This window comes from Mesoplodon bidens (genome assembly GCF_964165515.1).
Source record: "Mesoplodon bidens genome assembly, chromosome: 17".
Taxonomy (NCBI): Eukaryota; Metazoa; Chordata; class Mammalia; order Artiodactyla; family Ziphiidae; genus Mesoplodon; species Mesoplodon bidens.
This window is the reverse complement of record NC_138174.1, coordinates 45,547,667-45,565,733: the sequence shown is the minus strand read 5'-3', so window position 1 is coordinate 45,565,733 and position 18,067 is coordinate 45,547,667.

Sequence of the window (18,067 nt, the reverse complement as noted above, 5' to 3'; positions counted from 1 at the left end):
AAGACCTTTACCTTAATTACACGTGAAAAGTCTCTTTTTCTGTGTCAGGTAATATATTCACAGGTTCTAGGGTTCAGGATGTGGACATCTTTGGAGGACCATTTTTCTGCCTACCATAGGGGATGAATACATTTTGCTCCCTTGTGAAAAGTTGATTTACCAACACTACCACTTTCATCCCCTACCTGAAATTTCTTAAAAAGCTTGTAGAACATCCTCAATCTCACTATCACAAGTTCAGTATTGAATTCCAAACTCTATGCAATGGTTAGTACATTAAGAATGGTCAAAAATGCCTGTAAGATGATGAAAAATGATTCTCCAATAAAGAGAACTATGTGTTCAGATTTTTTAATGTGACACTAGCCCTTTGCCCCCGTCACAATCAGAGTCTGAATTCAGCAAGTGTGACAAAGAAGAGCAGTGTTCTTAAAGAGATGCTATCTCTGATTTTTCACTTAGCAGCTCCAATGATTATCAGGAAATAAATCAACCAATGGCAGTCATAGACAGCTATTTAAATCTGTGGTTTGAACATCTTAATTGGTGCATTAAAAGTTACAGAGCCTAAGTCACGTTAGATACATAAAACTGCTAGTGTGCATAAACTATAGCACAATATTCCATGCTTAAGAAAACATCACATTATTTTCTGCATTAAATTAACACATCTTAAAACATTTATTTGGAAAAAATGAGGAAAACTAAAATAAAAATCTTAGGTATATATTACAATACAAAGCGATTGTCCAATTGTCTACAGCAAATTCAAAACACACATTTGGTAAATTAAAAAAAAAAACATGTTTATTTTTAAGCTTTGTAAATATACTTCAAAATTGTCCTTTGAATTTCCTGATCTAGTCATCGTTGTTTAAATTCATCACATAATTAACTTTAATATTTTTCTTTTTTTAAAAAAAATTAAAGAAAATTTTAAAGGTGGACTTTTTTCTTTTTTAGTTTAAATAAATTGAAAAATGCAGGTGAAAATACTACATTAAAATTTTTTTAGACCAAATAATTAATTTTCCAAGGGATATGTTAAATATTGGAATCATCTTACTTTTTGGAATCTGTTTGAACTTAAGATAATTATAGGAAGCCCCTATAACATAGTATTCTGCAGTTTTCCTTCAATTTCTTCAAAACCACAATCTTTGGGGGGGGGCAATTAATCTAGATATGAGTTTTCTGTGCCATAGAATGAGTTGTTAACAAGAAAGTCTGACCATCCACTGGATACACAATGAGTTTTAAATAATAAACTCCCTAAATTCTAAAGTCTTCCAAAATTTATTAAGACATTATCCCCTTTAGATCAGTACTAGTTAGTTTCACAAAATCACAGTTTTACCACCTAATTAATAAGTAATATTCTCACTTATAGTTAATAAATTGTCTATGTTTCCATGTTATTTTCATATATCATAAAGAAATCTAATTTGTATAACAAAGACATTATTTTAAATATTATTTCAATGTACTAAATAATCACTGAAATCTTGAAAGCTATCAGAACTTCACATTTTGTAAAATTAAATAAAAACATTATTTAATTATATTTTCAAAAAATTGTTAATGTGATTTTAAGCATCTCAGGTGTGAATTGTGATTCAGTAATGGAACTAGCACTTCTTTCCCACTGAACATATTTTTAATAGAGGTAATTATTCATTTTACAAAACTTCTTTTTACATTCATATTTCCCCATGAACTAAAGATGTTTAAAAGTGGAATATTCCCATGCCAACTACTCAATTAAAAATGTGTGGGTTATCTATTTTTGGGATAATTCATGTCAATTTTTAAATCCTGGGTTAATTAAATCTGACCCCACATCCCAGCATGTTATTGGATATTTATTTAAGAAATGCAAATAAGTTTAAATCTAAATCTTAATATTAACTACTGCTTATGTAATTAAAAAGTAGAATCAACTGGGGAGAAATAAGAATGCATTTTTAAGTACACACACAGACACACAAAATGTTTGTGATGATCCACCATATGCCCTCCTCCTAGGGTGGATAATTTAAAGCTGAAGAAATGGAGCTGTCATTTTTATCTTAAAATTACCTTAGAGCAACATTTTAGACTTTTTTGGAAACACCTTCCTGGCCACAAGTGCTCATTAGGGGAAGCGGGGTGGCGGAGGGAAGGATTGGGAGTTTGGGATTAACAGATGTAAACTATTATATATTATATATAGGATAGATAAAAACAAACTCCTACTGCACCACACAGGGAACTATATTCAATATCCTGTGATAAACCTTAATGGAAAAGAATCTGTTATATGTGTATAACTGAATCACTTTGCCATACAGCAGAAATTAACACAACATTGTAAATCAACTATACTTCAATAAAATTTTTAAAAAGTGCTCATTAGTCTTTTTATGCTACTATTAAAGATTATATTTTTATTACAAAACACCAGCTTTGCTTTCCCAGTGTTCCACAGTTCCTAGAATATCACCTCCTGTAGTTCTAGAGACCATATCTATTCTTAAGAAAGTCAAAGAGCAGCACTGATTATTGGGTGAAGACTTGTAACCACGCTACAAATATTCCTGACTTTGCAATGTAATAGTTGAATATTTTATAAAATCATGCATTGCTTTATAAAATGATTGAAAGCAATTGCTTACCAATAGATTTTATTCCATTTTAAAATATTAACTTGAATGTATCCAATAGCACATTTTAGTTTCATATTTTCACTTGTCCAGTGGATTTATGATAGTGCTCTTCATATTTTAATCATACACATGCTATCTTTTCATATAAAACGTTTTAGCAACATTGTTTAATTTTTAAATATACCCAATCCTGAAAATACACGTATTAAAATATTGTGTGTTTGTATAGATACATATATATGTATTCAAAATAATGCTCTTACTAAATTCAGAAGTCATTGAATATTGCAACACATTGACTACCACCTTCTTGCTAAGTATGTGATATGAACCATGACATTACAATCTTAAAACTGTAAGAAGCATGAGTTATGTTTGTACTATTTCCCATTCCCATTATATTCTTTGTCACACAATGAATTAATGTTGTGCCATTTTCTATTCTCATTACAACCTTTTCCTTATGAATGGGATATCAGAATTTTAATGTCTTTTGTAATCTGTGAAATATAGTGTGTGTTTTGTCATACTACTATATGACCTTGCTAATATTTTGCATTTTGATTGGTTAGCCCAAGCTGTAATGTACAAAGTAAGGTTAGAGTGATTGGTCAATGAAATAATTCTTAGTGTTTTTGACTGCTTTGATCAAAGGATTTTTAGAAACATTAAAAAATATTAATTTCTACATGCTTAAAAATGATCACCTTGGGATAACAGGCAAGTTTATTTGTGTAGAGAATGTATATAGTGACTTTTTCACATAAATTGAATGAACATTAGACAAATTATTTCAAATTAGAAGAAAATGTTAGAAGTGTGTTTTCCTTCATATTTCATTACTCTTTTAATTACCCTTTTCTGATTTGAATGTAAAGAAATGTGGCATAACCAAATTATTTTATTGTTTTGTCTACACCTTTATTCTGCATCTTCCTGTTAGTCTGTTATTTGAAAAGTTGTACTGATGGTAAATATTTTTTGCTCTATGAGATTTATTCTAATAGTACTTCATGCTGGAAATTTAAAATCTTGCCTGATATTGCATCAAATTATAAACTATTTGTATACAATTTCTAAAAAAAGTGTTACTAAGAGAAATGATTTTTGAGCTAAGTCCTTTTCTATGTTTTTTAGTTCCTCAACTTCTTTTAGAATGATGTTTCTAGTTGGCATTGTTACCTTTACATGTATGTCTCTTTCAAAATTTATATCTTCCCCTGTCCTAAGATTCTTTGGAAATTACTGTTGATAGCATGAGAAAGAAGTTATACAAGAGTGGGTGCTTTTAAAAGAAAGTATATGACTGACATATAAATTGCTATGTTTTGGGGTTTGAAAATAATATGTAAATTTACAGAGGAGCAAACATGGACAATTAGAAGTAAAAATTGTAACTGGTGTAAAATGTCTGATATGAGCATTAATTTTACATAATGCATTTTTACTACTTTTTTGGGAGTAGGAGTAGTGAAGTGGTAGAACAGTAGCTGAAAAAACATGTAGGTGTTTCCAGTTTACTAAACTCTGATGGTCTCATGTTTTGATGAGTGCCCAGACTACTTTGAAACTGTAGGTAAACTCTCAGGATATTACAGACACTAAGAAATCAATCAAAATTTTGTCTTAAGTAATTTTAAAAACAAGGTGCCTCACTGGCCCATTCTGTTTCATTCAGTAGTGTAGCGTGTAACATTTTCTTAGTGAATGGCAAATATCAAAAAAATTTTCTGAACCAGGGGCAGGACAGGAATAAAGATGCAGACGTAGACAATGGACTTGAGGACACAGGGAGGCAGAAGGGTAAGCTGACAAAGAGAGAGAGTGGCATGGACATATATACAGTACCAAATGTAAGATAGATAGCTAGTGGGAAGCAGCCGCATGGCACAGGGAGATCAGCTCGGTGCTTTGTGAACACCTAGAGGAGTGGGATAGGGAGGGAGGGAGGGAGGGAGGGAGACACAACAGGGAGGAGATATGGGGATATATGTATATGTATAGCTGATTCACTTTGTTATAAAGCAGAAACTAACACCATTGTAAAGCAATTATACTCCAATAAAGATGTTAAAAAAATTCTTCTGATTTCTAGAGTCCCAATTTTTTTTTTATCCACTAGTTATGGAATTATATCAAATTGATTTTCATATTTAAATTAAACTGAATAATGTACATTCAGACAAATGCGAGTGATTTTTAATTCACAAATTAGTTACTTAGCAATTCTGATTTGAAAAATAAAAAAAGTTTTCCTTACCAAAATAAAATTTCATTTATCTCTGCTTAAGTATTTATTTTTTTATATTTTAAATTTTACTTTATTTATTTTTTATACAGCAGGTTCTTATTAGTTATCCATTTTATACATATTAGTGTATATATGTCAATCCCAATCTCCCAGTTCATCACAGCACCACCACCATCCCCTCCACCTTCCCCCCTTGGTGTCCATATGTTTGTTCTCTACATCTGCATCTCAATTTCTGCCCTGCAAACCAGTTCATCTGTCCCATTTTCCTAGGTTCCACATATACACATTAATATACGGTATTTGTTTTTCTCTTTCTGACTTAATTCACTCTGTATGACAGTCTCTAGATTCATCCACGTCTCTACAAATGACCCATTTTCATTCCTTTTTATGGCTGAGTAATATTCCATTGTATATATGTACCACCTCTTTTTTATCCATTCGTCTGTTGATGGGCATTTAGGTTGCTTCCATTACCTGGCATCGTAAATAGTGCTGCAATGAATATTGTGGTGCATGTGTCTCTTTGAATTGTGGTTTTCTCTGGGTATATGCCCAGTAGTGAGATTGCTGGGTCATATGGTAATTCTATTTTTAGTTTTTTAAGGAACCTCCATACTGTTCTCCATAGTGGCTGTATCAATTTACATTCCCACCAACAGTGCAAGAGGGTCCTTTTTCTCCACACCATCTCCAGCATTTGTTGTTTGTAGATTTTCTGATGATGCCCATTCTGACTGGTGTGAGGTGATACCTCACTGTAGTTTTTTTTTTTTTTTAAAGAAGATGTTGGGGGTAGGAATTAATTAATTAATTAATTAATTTTTGCTGTGCTGGGTCTTCATTACTGTGCGAAGGCTTTCTCTAGTTGTGGCAAGCGGGGGCCACTCTTCATCGCGGTGCGTGGGCCTCTCGCTATCACGGCCTCTCTTGTTGTGGAACACAGGCTCCAGACACGCAGGCTCAGTAGTTGTGGCTCACGGGCCTAGTTGCTCCATGGCATGTGGGATCCTCCCAGACCAGGGCTCGAAACTGTGTCCCCTGCATTAGCAGGCAGATTTTCAACCACTGCGCCACCAGGGAAGCTCCCCTCATTGTAGTTTTGATTTGCATTTCTCTAATAATTAGTAATGTTGAGCAGCTTTTCATGTCCTTTTTGGCCATCTGTTTGTCTTCTTTGGAGAAATGTCTATTTAGACTTTCCACCCATTTTTGATTCGGTTGTTTGTTTTTTTAATACTGAGCTGCATGAGCTGTTTAGATATATTGCAGATTAACCCTTTGTCCGTAGATTCGTTTGCAAATATTTTCTCCATTCTGAGGGTTGTCTTTTCCTCTTGTTTATGGTTTCCTTTGCTGTGCAAAAGGTTTGAAGTTTCATTAGGTCCCATTTGTTTATTTTTCTTTTTATTTCCATTACTCTAAAAGGTGGATCTAAAAAGATCTTGCTGTGATTGATGTCAAAGAGTGTTCTTCCTGTTTTCCTCTAAGAGTTTTATAGTGTCTGGTCTTATATTTAGGTCTCTAATCCATTTTGAGTTTATTTTTTTGTGTATGGTGTTAGGGAGTGTTCTAATTTCATTCCTTTACATGTAGCTTTCTGGTTTTCCCAACACCAGTTATTGAAGAGACTGTCTTTTCTCCATTATATATCCTTGCCTCCTTTTTCATAGATTAGTTGACCATAGGTGTGTGGGTTTATCTCTGGGCTTTCTATCCTGTTCCATTGATCTATATTTCTGGTTTTGTGCCAGTACCATATTGTCTTGATTTCTGTAGGTTTGTAGTATAGTCTGTGGTCAGGGAGTTTGATTCCTCCAGCTCCATTTTTTCCCTCAAGACTGCTTTGGCTATTTGGGGTCTTTTGTGTCTCCATACAAATTTTTAGATTTTTTGTTCTAGTTCTGTAAAAAAAAAGTCATTGATAATTTGATAGGGATTGCATTGAATCTGTAGATTGCTTTCGGTAGTATAGTTATTTTCACAGTATTGATTCTTCCAATCCAAGAACATGGTATGTCTCTCCATCTGTTTGTATCATCTTTAATTTCTTTCATCAGTGTCTTATAGTTTTCTGCATACAGGTCTTTTGTCTCTCTAGGTAAGTTTATTCCTAGGTATTTTATTCTTTTTGTTGCAATGGTAAATGGGACTGTGTCCTTAATTTCTCTTTCAGATGTTTCATCATTAGTGTATAGGAATGCAAGAGATTTCTGTGCATTAATTTTGTATCCTGCAACTTTACCAAATTCACTGATTGGCTCTAGTAGTTTCCTGGTGGCATCTTTAGGATTCTCTATGTATAGTATCATCTCATCTGCAAACAGTGACAGTTTTACTTCTTCTTTTCCAAGTTGTATTCTTTTTATTTCTTTTTCTTCTCTGATTGTTGTGGCTAGGACTTCCAAAACTATGTTGAATAATAGTGGTGAGAGTGGACATCCTTGTCTTGTTCCTGATCTTAGTGGAAATGCTTTCAGTTTTTCACCATGCAGAATGATGTTTGCTGTGAGTTTGTCATATATGGCCTTTATTATGTTGAGGTAATTTCCCTCTATGCCCACTTTCTGGAGAGCTTTTATCCTACATGGATGTTGAATTTTGTCAAAAGCTTTCTCTGCATCTATTGAGATGATCATATGGTTTTTATTCTTCAATTTGTTCATATGATGTATCAGATTGATTGATTTATGTATATTAAAGAATCCTTGCATCCCTGGGATAAATCCCACTTGATCATGGTGTATGATCCTTTTAATGTGTTGTTGGATTCCTTTTGCTAGTACTTTGTTGAGGATTTTTGCATCTATATTCATCAGTGATATTGGTGTGTAATTTTCTTTTTTTGTAGTATCTTTGTCTGGTTTGGGTATCAGGGTGATGGTGGCCTCAGAGAATGAGTTTGGGAGTGTTCCTTCCTCTGCAATTTTTGGAAGAGTTTGAGAAGGATGGGTGTTAGCTCTTCTCTAAATGTTTGAATGAGTTCACCTGTGAAGCCATCTGGTCCTGGACTTTTGTTTGTTGGAAGATTTTTAATCACAGTTTCATTACTTGTGATTGATCTGTTCATATTTTCTATTTCTTCCTGGTTCAGTCTTGGAAGGGGATGCTTTTCTAAGAATTTGTCCATTTCTTCCAGGTTGTCCATTTTATTGGCATAGAGTTGCTTGTAGTATTCTCTTAGGATGCTTTGTATTTCTGCAGTGTCTGTTGTAACTTCTTCTTTCTCATTTCTAATTTTATTTATTTGAATCATTTCCCTCTTTTTCTTGATTAGTCTGGCTAATGGTTTATCAGTTTTGTTTATCTTCTTGAAGAACCAGCTTTTAGTTTTATTGATCTTTGCTATTGTTTTCTTTGTTTCTATTTCATTTGTTTCTGCTGTGATCTTTATGATTTCTTTCCTTCTACTAACTTTGGGTTTTGTTTGTTCTTCTTTCTCTAATTCCTTAGGTGTAAGGTTAGATTGTTTGTTTGAGATTTTTCTTGTTTCTTGAGGTAGGCTTGTATTGCTATAAACTTCCCTCTTAGAACTGCTTTTGCTGCATCCCATAGGTTTTGGATCACCATGTTTTCATTGTCATTTGTCTCTAGGTATATTTTGACTTCCTTTTTGATTTCCTCAGTGATCTTTTGGTTATTTAGTAACATATTGTTCAGTCTCCATGTGTTTGTGTTTTTTATGTTTGTTTTCCCTGTGATTGATTTCTAATCTCATAGTGTTGTGGTCAGAAAAGATGCTTGATATGATTTCAGTTTTCTTAAATTTACTGAGGCTTGATTTGTGACCCAAGATGTGATCTATCCTGGAGAATGTTCTGTGCACACTTGAGAAGAAAGTGTAATCTGCTGTTTTTGTATGGAATGTCCTATAAATATCAATTAAATCTATCTGGTCTATTGTATCACTTAAAACTTGTGTTTTCTTATCAATTTTCTGTTTGGGTGATCTGTCCATTGATGTAAGTGAGGTGTTAAAGTCCCCCACGATTATTGTGTTACTGTCGTTTTCCTCTTTTATAGGTATTAGCAGTTGCCTTATATATTGAGGTGCTCCTATGATGCCAGGTGCATATATATTTATAATTGTTATATCTTCTTGGATTGATCCCTTGAACATTATGTAGTGTCCTTCTTTGTCTCTTGTAATATTCTTTCTATTGAACTCTATTTTATCTGATATAAGTATTGCTACTCCAGCATTCTTTTGATTTCCTTTTGCATGGAATATCTTTTTCCATCCCCTCACTTTCAGTCTGTATGTGTCCCTAGGTCTGAAGTCGGTCTCTTGTAGACAGCATATATATGGGTCCTCTTTTTGAATTCAGTCAGTCAGTCTGTGTCTTTTGGTTGGAACATTTAATCCATTCACGTTTATGATAATTATCAATATGTATGTTTCTATTACTATTTTCTTAATTGTTTTGGGTTTGTTTTTGTAAGTCCTTTTCTTCTTTTGTGTTTCCCACTTAGAGAAGTTCCTTTAGCATTTGTTGTAGAGCTGGTTTGGTGGTGCTGAATTCTCTTAGGTTTTGCTTGTCTGTAAAGCTTTTGATTTCTCCATCGAATCTGAATGAGATCCTTGCTGGGTAGAGTCATCTTGGTTGTAGGTTCTTCCCTTTCATCACTTTAAATATGTCATGCCACTCCCTTCTGGCTTGTAGAGTTTCTGCTGAGAAATCAGCTGTTAACTTTATGGGAGTTCCCTTGTATGTTCTTTGTCATTTTTCCCTTGCTGCTCTCAATAGTTTTTTTGTCTTCAACTTTTGTCAATTTGATTACTATGTGTCTTGCTGTGTTTCTCCTTGGGTTTATCCTGTATGGGACTCTTTGTGCTTCCTGGACTTTGGTGGCTATTTCCTTCCCTATGTTTGGGAAGTTTTTGACTATAATCTCTTCAAATATTTTCTCGGGTCCTTTCTCTCTCTCTCTTCTCCTTCTGGGACCCCTATAGTGCGAATGTTGTTGCCTTTAATGTTGTCGCAGACGTCTCTTAGGCTGTCTTCATTTCTTTTCATTCTTTTTTTTTTAATTCTGTTCCACGCAGTGAATTCCACCATTCTGTCTTCCAGGTCACTTAGCCCTTCTTCTGCCTCAGTTTTTCTGCTATTGATTCCTTCTAGTGTAGTTTTCATTTCAGTTATTGTACTGTTCATCTCTCTTTGTTTGTCCTTTCATTCTTCTAGGTCTTTGTTAAACATTTCTTTCATCTTCTCGATCTTTTCCTCCATTCTTTTTCCGAGGTCCTGGATCATCTTCACTATCATTATTCTGAATTTTTTTTCTGGAAGGTTTCCTATCTCCACTTCATTTAGTTGTTTTTCTGCAGTTTTATCTTGTTCCTTCATCTGGTACATAACCCTCTGGTTTTTTGTCTTGTCTATCTTTCTGTGAATGTGGATTTTGTTCCCCAGGTTTCAGGATTGTAGTTCTTCTTGCTTCTGCTGTCTGCCCTCTGGTGGCTTAGGCTATCTAGGAGGCTTGTCTAGAGTCCCAATTTTTTAAAGTTACTTATAGACCTTCTAAAAGAAGTAGCTTCATTTTGATGCTTCTGCATTTTGATATTAAATTTTATAACTCTATAATTAAGATTTGTCCTCATTCATTCAGTCATTCAAAAACACTTCACATGTGGTTATTTCTACTGAGCATAGAGCTATATTATGACTTCTAATGCATTACCAATTTTATTAGTGAGGAAGAGTCTGATTTCCTGCTCAAAGATTAAAGCAATAATCTTTATGTCATTTATATGCAGACATTTTCAGTATTCATATAAGGAAATGCAGAGCTTTCCCAAAGACTTATAGTGGCACTTACAAATATGACAGGGAAGAAAAAAGTGATTCAGAGACAAGAAAGTTCACTTTGGGAGCATCCCACTCTAAGCCTGCTGTGTCACATCTGAGAATTTCCTTACTCTCTGTGCGAATGAAAGAATTTTATCACGCTAAAACATCTTTAAGTGTGTATGAGGCTACTCCTTGCTAGTAAATCTTTTATTCAGCAAATCATCCAGTCTGTAGAAATAATGCAGGTTTTTACAGCAATTACAAGTTTAAAGTTTGGCTTCACATATCTTAATGCCTTTTATTTTTTACAGCTGGAGTGCTCTAGCTTACTGAATTTTGTTACAGATAATTCAAGTATCATACTTGCCTAGTTTTCTAACTTCAAAATACATTTAACCTTTAATTTGTTTTAACCTTTTGTGTTAGCTTTTAATTCCCCTATCACTATTATATTAAACATTTTAAAATAAATTACATCACTTAATTGTCTTCCTTTAACTATGAACATCATAGGGGTTTCTCATCACATTTTCCCATGTTCGCTTTTGAGTGGCCGTTAAATTTTTTTCATTTTTTTCTATATTGACAATTCATTAAAAACGTTTCTCAAATTTTCAGAGACCAACATGCTTGAAAAAAATGTCACAACAATTTCTTACAGTTTGCTGATGCAAAAAATTGTCTAATTTTAAAACCAAATCCATGTAGAAAATGGAGTAGTAAAGAGAAATTAAAATATAATCATGGATGAGTCAAGTCAAATTCAGATCTTTATTAAAATATAATTTGTAGGATTACTTTGTTGACTTAAAAACATGCACAACGTGAGAGCTGTGAGTTAAGTTTTATTGGGGGCTATCTGAGGACTTCAGGCTGGGAGACAACATCCCAGATAGCTCTGGGAAACTGCTCCAAAGAGGCAGAGGGGAAGGTCAGTATATATGTGATTTTGGTGAAGGGGGAGTACAAGCAATCGAGCACATATTTTTTTTACATAAGGTTTCTGCTAGTCTCATGCGGGTTACTGCTAGTCATGAGGAGCAAACGTCACCATGAAGGATTCTGGTGCTTTTCTAGACATGAGTAGATATAAGAATTGGGTTCATAAAATAGGCTCCTGAAAATATCTAACTATCTGAAGACCTGTTCTGCCAGTTTTTCCCAGAACACAGAGTGCCTCATTTCTGCTCTCAACCTGAACTCCTTTTGGGGGGGGGGGGGCGTTGAAAGTCAGCAGCTGCAGTTGCACATGATTTAATCCTTGTAGAGGTAGATGGCAAGTGCCAATGGAAAATGTCAATTCATAGTTGATGACTTCAAAGGCCTCACCTGTTATAGTAACATCTAGGGAACAAACTATTCAATAATAATAGTTGTTCAAGTTGTCCTACATGATTAAATGTGAACAAATTGTAGTGGCAGCTTGCCCAATGTCCCTTGGGGTCAAATTTTGCCTTCTGGCTTGACCCCAAGGTTTCCATGAACTTTAAGGTAGTTGTGAATGCACGTCAGAGGGAAAATTTTATTTTCAAGTGAAAGAAGGAGAAAATGAAAGCATTGTGTTGATTGCTGCCTTTTCAGCCGAATAAACACATATGCTGATTATCTAAAATCTAACACTGATTTGACTAAGCCTTGTCATTCCAGGTTACACGATTAAATAATGAGATTCAGCATAATGCTTATTTGTTCTTATTCTGCTAAAATAAAAATGGCTAAGATTTCACACACATTCCCCATGGGTCATGATGGATTTTCTCACCAGATAAGAAAATAAGAGGTTTTATTTTCAGCATGTCAATGTTAATAAATCTAACCCTTTTTTAGTGTTTTCAGTATACCAAACATTCTTCTGATTTTTTATATACAAACAGTGAATTATCTCAACAGCCATTCAAAGTAGATACTGGCACTCTTGCTCTTTTATAGATGAGGAAACTAAAGCATAAAAAGACGTGACATAGGAACTTCCCTGGTGGTGCAGTGGTTGAGAGTCCACCTGCTGATTCAGGGGACATGGGTTTGTGCCCTGGTCCGGGAAGATACCATGTGCCGTGGAGCAGCTGGGCCCGTGAGCCATGGCCGCTGAGCCTGTGCATCCGGAGCCTGTGCTCTGCAACAAGAGAGGCCACAGCAGTGAGAGGCCTGCATACAGGATAAAAAAAAAAAAAAAAGGCGTGACATAAATTTCCCAAGGGCACATAGTAAGTAGGCAGTGAATATAGATTTCAAGCCCAGATAACATGACTTCAGAGATCTTGTTCTTGACCACTAAACTATCTCCCTAAATCAAGACAATGTATCACTGTAAGGCTATTTTCCTGATTGTAGTATCAGCTAAAGTAGCCCAAACACATTATTTCCCATTTCCCATTTCCCTATGCCTTTAGGAATTAATTGGTCACTATACCAAACTACTTGTAATTCCCCAGATATGTTTAATGAAGATAATATTTCTGAAATATTTCCTAATATAATTTTCCTTTTCAGCAAACTACTTTTCCTGCAGGCTTTTCCCCCTTTATGGCAAAGGTGAAGAACGTAAAGAAAATAATAATAAAAACAATACAAAGAAAATCCTTCCCTGAGAGGAAGGGCATAGTGGACCTCTTTTTTTTTTTTTTTTTTTTAACTAGGAGGGAGGGAGGGAGGGAGAGAGAGAGAGAGGTAGAAATAGGTAGATAGATGATAAATAGATAGATAGATAGATAGAATATGAACCAATTAGCCATGAATATCTTGTTATGGGTTCCTTCATCCACTTAAGTGAAGTCTGTTAAACAACAAGAATGGTTTGGGGTAATTGCAGAACTATTTCCTCTGACCTCAAGACCATGGAATGAGAAAACTTAAAGTAATTTGAGAGGCTCTGTACCAATATGTGAGCCTGAATCAAAAATGGTGGCAGGGTGGGGTAGAGAGCATGAGAGAGCCTGACACAGGGCATCCCTTAGTTCCCATGACCTCCAAAGGTCATGAAGGAGATTCAAAGGTTGTCATGGGATGCTGTAGGAGTGTCAGAGAGTATCTGAGTGTGTCAGCCAAGAGGAAGCCACCATGTGGGGCAAGTGAGTCCCATAGCAAATGATCTGAGGTGGACACTCCAAAATCATTGGTCAAATGAAGACTTAGTTGAGTTTCATGGATCTCAACACAGAGGAAACAACTGAGTTTTCCAGGAACCTTAATTACACCAGTCTATATAAAGAGAATTTCCATAATTTCTGCTGGATGACATCCACAGACCAGTCCAGAAAATGACATCTCCAGTGGAGATCAGTAAGAGCCTGTAGAGAAGGACCACATAGAAAAAAGATATTCTTTCCTTTCCACAATGAGATGACATGAGTCTTCCCTGTGCTATCTGGAGGCCACCAGAGGAGAGTAAAGAGAGGAGAGGAAAGGGTAAAGAAACTTTAAAATATAACAAGTTTCGCAAAAAAAGACCTTGTTTATCTCAAGGCAGCTGGGGTGTGGGGGGGTTCCTGTATAAACCCTCGAGTAATAGTTTCAGTTTCTTTCTATTAAACAGTGAAAATGGTAGGGGAGGGGAGAGGTGTTTAGAGCAAGAAGAAATTCATTATAGAAAATTCTGTAAGTTTCATTTTATGTGTGTATTGTAGTTGTGGTGGGCAAATTCCCACCTGTTGCAGGATAAATGTATCTCTACTCACTAGCACTCCACCAGGCATGGCCAATATAGGCAAGGTATGGGAATTTTCAAGTGTGACTCTTTGTTAACAAGCCAACAAACCAACCTTAATTTGCCATACTAATGATTGCACTTGATCCTTAAAAAGAACTGGAAAATTTATGTAGATTCCCAGACTTACACTATTGAAACTCCTCAGGTCAGGCAACACCACTGTACCTATTGTTCCATGAAATTAGGAATGTCTGAACAAAAAGGCCACCAAGCGTTAGAGTCTAACCATTGTATGGATGGAGGAAATGGGAACTCAACCTGTAAGACTGCCAGGGATATAATCACCTTCTCTTTTCTTGGTGACTCCCATAGCAATTACCCATCTGGCCTTGGGGAAGGTGGCCTGCTCTCTTCTTGACTCCTCTTTCCAAGCACAAAATAGACACGTTCCTGAATTCCTTGCAGCATAGCTGAGAGGGAGGGGAACTACTACCCCATGTCCCATATTTAGGACTCGCTGATAGAAGATGCATAGTTTCATGTTGATTAATTTCCAATATTAGGAACTCTCTGTCTTTAAAATATCATTTTCTTTTTCTTTCTAAGATAATACATTTGGCAATCAAATTTTTAGTGTTTATTTAACAAACTCTTGAATGAAGTACAATTATACCCTTTTTAGAGACTTAAAACTTGAAGTAGAAGTGGATATTTTTGGTATGTGTGTATTTGGCATTAATATAGAGCCTGAAGTGCTGTTGAAAAAAAAATTACTAAGCTTTAGCAAGCTTTACGCATGGTTTCATTGCAGCTGTACGTCCAAAGAAAACAAATACAGTGCCTAATTAATTCACCTTAGAATAGCAACTATTTGTTCAAAATAAGCATTTTAGTGAAAATTATAGATAATGGTTTCTAGAATTTTTAGTGTGTGGTTTTGTTATAATTTCAAACTTTATAAAGTGACTTTATTTTTTAATCTGTTTCCCTAGGTTCTGTACTATACTTGAAATTTTTCTAAAACGGTACACTTACTGTTTTATTTTGATTTTATTCTGTGATTTTACCTAATGTCTTACCTCAGAAAAAAATGACCTAGTGAAAATTTTTTTTTATTTTTAACTCATTATTCATATGCTTTATTTTGTATATTTCTTATGGCCAGATATTTTTGGAGAAAATGTGAGATTAATTTCCCTGCAGTTTTCCTTCTTGATCACTTTCACATTTAATTGTGTCCAAAATTCCTTCTTAACGTAGATTTAAAACTTTAAATAAATTCTGGTAATGTGTAGTCACCTATGTTACCTTGAATTTGTCATTCAGTCAATATACCATATATCAAATAATTCAATGTCTACCATTAGGAAATGCAAAAATGTTTAAGGCACATTTCCTCCCTTAAGGGAGGGATCACACATACACATACACGCACACACACACACAAGCACACACACACGTATACACAAGAACTATCAGCACAAAGAATTATAACATGTGTCAGTTGAGTGAGAGGATTGGATAAAATTATCTCTAAAATTTTTTAAGCTCTATAATCCTGGAATTACATCACTGAATTCATGAACAAGGTGTGCTCCAGCTATTCTCAGTGGAGAGTGATGCTTCTGGACAATATTCACCTAGACACCTCCTTACTCATATTGGATACTCGTATTCTCAAGATTGGACTACAGAGGTTATTTGGGCCAATACCTCACTGGAAGTTTTAATTCTCTATTTTATACTTGTAGTTAAGCAGAGAAAGTTGTTTCACATTCAGGTAAATACAGAACAATGCAGATGACAAATTAGGCAGAAGAGATGCTTTGAATAAATGTCACAGCATGAATGCATGCTAATGATGGTGAGGTTGTAGCCAGTAGCCAGGGATCACTAGAGTCAAGGGTGAATGTCAAAAAAGCAGCAAAAATAAAGCTAAATGGGAGATGCAGCCAACTTATAAGGAGCTTTGAATACAGTTTGCATTGTATCTTATAGATTGACATCTCTGAGATTTGGGGGGACATGCATTTTGAATTGGGCAGTCTCATATTTTTAAGTATTTGTTCAAGGAAAGAAATTGAGAAAAGCATCAGATATTCTGATAAAGGGAAGTTCTGTCAGAATACCACAAGGATCAAGGGAAGAATTAGGAGTTTGCAGGCAGCCTTTGGTCTTTCAGTCTGTGTGGTTTCTAGCCAAGTCCCCCAAAGTGAAGAGGGACATGCTGAAATCATGTCCCTCTTCACTTCTAATCATTCATATTCTCTTTAATCTGGGGCATTTGAAATGCAAGTAAGTGACTGGCATGGCAGCCCTCCCTGTGCATTTCAAATGTGTGAGTCAACAGTAGTGGAGAGGCCTGCAAAGAATGTGGTCATGTGGTTTTATAATCCATCTGGCAAAGGTCTGTGATCCGCCTGCTGGAAAACCCACCTCTAGGCAATGTGGCACCGTTGCAGGCTTCTGAGAAAGGAATGGACATGATCAAAGTTGTTTAATCTGACTTTTAAGGATTGAAATATTAGAAATAGAGAAACCAGTTGAGAAGCTATTTCAGGAGTTGAAATAAGACGTGATCAAGGTCTGGGCAAGAGAAAAAATCAGACTAGAGAGGAAGGAACCAATACAGACAACTTTACAGAGATAATTGATACGACTCGACTGATTAGAGGCATCACTGTTCAGTGGATCTGGCTTTTCCTTTGAACAAAACAGACATGGTAAGTTTGAATCTTAGGTCCAATGCATCCTAGTGATATGGCCTTGGGCAAGTCACTTCACCTTCTTGATCCTCACTTTCTCATCTGTCGAAAAGGAATAATAATATCTACCTTGAAATATTGTAAGCAATAGAGAGAATATACAACTTTGGATCTAGAATAGAGATGGCAGTGATCATCATTTTTTTATTAGTGTTGTACATGGGGAAAAGATGGGAAGAAGAGATGGACAGATGGGAGGTGGATGATGTCTTGCACCCCAGGAACTGAGAGAATTGTGGTGTCATTGACAGAACTATTGAGCCAAAAGTTTGAGTTAGTTCAAATATATTACATTAAATGATAATTTTCTTAAATTGTCTTTATTCAATAGCTAGTACAACTATGCATAGTTGAATAGTATATTTGGAATATGAATCAGATAGATTTCTCTGGAATGAAACAGGAAAAGTAAACAGAGTGGACATTGGTACACTGAAATAGTTGACAAGACTGAATGGTGGAGAGGACTTCTAATTTCAGTGGAATATCCACTATACTACTTTGTATCTTACCCATATACTGAATGTTTAACGTGGGTTTAGCTAAACATACAATGTGTTTCTATATTATACTTCATCAAATGACCTGTAGGAGTTACCACTGAAATGCAAATACTTTAGGAGTAGATCATTAGGCCCACGTAAGAAATATATTTCAGAAAGCAGTTGTTATGACTGTTGAATCTAAAAATGAAAGGGTTAAAGAAAACCATGTCTAAATAAGAAAGTGGACAGGAGTCTAGGTGCACCCATCTTGGTTCAGGAATCAAAATAGTTTTCAGAAGATGTGTTAATCCATGAAATAGTTTATGATTTTGCATACAGCTACTTAGAAAAAAATAACATTTTTAAAGAATGCGGTTGTGTAGAATTTTGGTCTTTTTATCTTTAGGACTAATGGGAATTTCTCCATCACTTCTTTTAAAGACATTTTATCGTGTGTAGTGAATTTTGTTAAAAGAGCAA